The following is a 4,035-nucleotide window of genomic DNA, read 5'->3' on the forward strand; positions in this document are numbered from 1 at the left end:
GAATTTGTATGGGATTTTTTTCAGCACTACACAGAATTAATCAATTTGGAGGAAAAAAAAACATAATGGTGACATATACTTCTCATTGTAGCTGATCGCATGCTATAAAAATTGTATAAGACAACTGTTGATGGTGATTTTCTTTTCCCTTCTTTTCTTTCTTCCTTCCTTCCTTCTTTCCTTCCTCCCTCCTTCTTCCCTCCCTCTTTCCCTTCCTTCCTTCCATCCTTCTGTCGTTCCTTCCTTCCTTCTTTTTTCTCTTTTCTTTTTTACTTTCTTTCTTTTTTCTTTTTCTTTTTTGTCTTTTTGAGACAGGATCTCACTATGCAGTTCAGCCTGGTCTTCGGCTTCCTTTGTAGCCCAGGCTTGTCTCAACCCCACAACAATCCTCCTGCCTCAGCCTCTGGAGTGCGATTATAGGTATGCACCACCACACCCTACTTTAACTTTCATTATATAATTATAGTGTATTTTATATAAAGTGTATCCACCCTAAAAATCGTTGTTTTTTTTCCTCTTTATAAATTCTCTATTCAAAAAATAGAAAAACTATGGTCTACAGGCCAAAGAGGGTCCAACATTTATTTTTATAACACAATTTTTAATGTTCTTTTATTCATACATTTGATATTTGCTGATTTTGAAACTTCGTAATTCCAAAACAAATAATTGCTACCAAATCTCTTACATCCAAACTTTAAAGCTTATACTCTCTGTAATTTACATAATGAGGTTTGGTTTCTACCTCTTTTTAGCACTTTTTTTTGTGGTATCAGGATCGAACTCAGGACCTTACACCTGCCAGGCAAGCACTTATTCCACTGAGCTATCTCCCTGGTCCCTACTCCCTCTTTTGAAAAGCAATTTACAAAATCCAGCATGGGCTCAAGAGGAAGGCAAAGAAGTTATAGAAGAACTATCTACTCATTATAATTGCAATTTTTCATGAGAAGATTTATGCTTTCTAGCTCATTTTTTTAATCATAGTTAAATATTAATACTACTTTTACTGATTTATTTTATTTTTTAAAGTTAATTAAAAAATGGCAGGAAAAAACATTAGAAATAATACAGAATTTCAATGAACAAAATAATAAAAATTTGACCCTGGTTGTTGTATTATATAATGTTATTTGAAAGCTTCCCAGCTTTTCATGGGAGATATTTAGGAGGTTGTTTTCCAGTTTTTTCTTGCATCATCACTACCATTTTTGTATGTTTTGTAATATCCTTAAAATGTGCCTTGAATGCCTCACATGTTCCTTTGCTTTATGAGTACAGTTACTTGTTTCTCCAAAGATCCCTCATTCATTTTAACAGCAAATGTGTATAGATGCTGTTAGGGTTTGTACCTAGGTGTCCCCGCAAGCTTCATGCACTCATAGGGCAAGCTTCTAGAATTTGTGATTCATTCATGATCCAAGGCTGGGATTATGGCTTTGAGTGCTTCTGGGATTATGGGTGTGAGTGCTACACGCACCCTGAGGCAGGTAGCCTGGATGCAATATAAGGAGGGAGAGAGCCTTGGTCTCTGCCTCTGCTGATGCTCCCTTTTTGTTCAGTATTTGTGTTCCTTTCTTGGGACAAAATTCCTGAAGCACACAAGTTGAAGGAAAGTTTCACTCACAGCTTAGGTAGATTTCTGTCCATTTTGAGTTGGCTTTTAGGGGAAGCAGCATAGCAGAGGGAGGCTGCTGAGGAAAGCAGCTCATGGCATAGCAGACAGGAAGTAACAAGCATCCATAATGAGCTTCCATTTCCCTTTACATTCCAATGAGCTACTAACCTGTTGGTAGGCGCCATTCATATCCAGGGCAGACTTTCCCGTTTACCAAACCCAGAACTATGCTGAGGGAATCGGTGGGCTTGTGCAGTTATCAATATGCTTATTCCATACTCACATACACTAGATCCAGCCATCCCTGAAAGCCCAACTGGGGAGAGCTTGAGGCTTTTGGGGGACCATTTTATACACAAACCATAATAATATGAGACAGTCTTCTTGCTTATTTGTAACTTCTTTCCCTAACAGCAAGAAATCCGGACTCATTATCTCAAATTTACTCAATTATTTGTTCCATCTAATTTATATGTAAAGTAGCTCCAGCATTAATAATCTGCACTTCTAAGAGAAGCAAATTTGCAAGAAACAAATTGGCCAAGTAGATTATAGAGTTTGTTTTGCGGTTTTCTTCTGACTTTTTTCATAGCAAAAAACCCCACTATTTCAAGACGTTTATTTGAAAAGTCTTTATATTCATACATAGATAGTCCCTGTGGAAATTTAGAATGAGAATGAATGAATTCACTAAAAAACAAACAAAATCAAGCACAGTTGCAATCTAAGAAGGAAATAAGAATGTTAAGGCAACAACAATCTCTATGAAAGCCTACAATATGCTACCACAAAAGGCACAAGTGAAGGGGCAGTTATGCCGCAGACAATAAGCAGAATGATTACACAATCTCACAATTTAGGAAACATATAATATAACAAGATTTTTTCCTACTATCAAAAGAAAAGGACCTATGTATACATGACTGTACCTAAAAACTCCCAAGTCTAAAGATTTTCATATAACTAGCAAAGAAATTAGAAGACACATCAATGAGTAGCTCCTAAGAGACCATAAGCAAATGGTAACTTGGACTTTCCATTGATTACTGTAGGATTATACACATTATAAAATAAGACTACTGAGAGAACATATTTAAATTCAAATGTTTATCAATTAGACACATTTGTGTATACTTTTGACAAGTAACAAAATAAATATTCTAGCTACTTTTACAAGAAAATATAATAATGGTGTATGTGATCTCCTGTTTTGAACCTTGTCAGTTTTGAAAAATAAATGATCAGGTATTTGTACAATTTGCACTGTCTGATTTTTCAGTACTACACAGAGTGATTTTGGAGAAGAAAATGATAATGGTGAAGTCCGCTTCTCACTGTAGCTGATCACATGTTATAACACATCTACAAGACATAACCATTGATGTTAATTTCTTTGTCTTTCTTACAACTTACACATTTCACTGTTATCAATATACAGAGTAGTGAATCAATAATAGACAGTCAACCAATATTGATTATCTACCTCAGGGAAATAATCCCATTGGACGCAGGAATGGAATACTGAGACATGGATTACTTTAAACAATAAAACAAGGAATAGCCAACTAAGTGAAAGTGTACTAAAAACTGAATGTGAAGACTTTTTGTTCTAATGCTCACAGGTAAAGAACTTGAACATTGTGATTCTTGTAAAAATCTAAAAGTTAATTCAATTCTCTCTCTCTCTCTCTCTCTCTCTCTCTCTCTCTCTCTCTCTCTCTCTCCTGTAGTACTGAGGATTGAACTCACGACTTTGTGCTGGCCACCCAAGTGCTTATTCTACTAGATATCTCCCCGGGCCCCTCAATAACTTTTCTTAAAGAGATCAGAAAATTGGGGTGTAAGAGTTAAAACAATACCCTGAAATACCAATAGGAAATGAAATCCAAATGTCTCTGACAAAAATCCTGCATCCTCGAGGCACAAGATAGTAGACCCATAAATTAATAGCAACATTTAAGCTACGAGTCTGATGAAGTTATTTGCTACTCTTGAAAGGATCATCTGGAAAAGAAAAATATTCCAAGAAATGTAAACTTAGAAAGCCCCAGATACTTTAGTAAGTTGTGTTTCCAAAAACACATGGGGTCCTCATGATGTAACAGAAGCAAGCTCAAATCCTTGATAAAACTTGCATGAGACCTTGTTTTGGGTTTTAAATCTCCATCTGGATTCATGTAGCACACTGTCGTGGGATTCAGCCCTTCAGCTGGATTCCTCGGGCCTGCAGCGTGTAGACAGAACTCTTGCAGTCCCTGCATTAGACTTTTGGAGTAAATATTATAAAATAATCCTTTAAGTTATGGGTCTTGTATTAAATCTTTTCCCTTGTAAATCCTGACTACAACATAAATTTAAAGCTTTTGTGAGTTTATAGAAAACTTCAAATAACAGATATTCCTATATAACAAAAATAA

This window comes from Octodon degus, unplaced genomic scaffold, assembly GCF_000260255.1.
Source record: "Octodon degus isolate 3935 unplaced genomic scaffold, OctDeg1.0 scaffold00090, whole genome shotgun sequence".
Lineage (NCBI taxonomy): Eukaryota > Metazoa > Chordata > Mammalia > Rodentia > Octodontidae > Octodon > Octodon degus.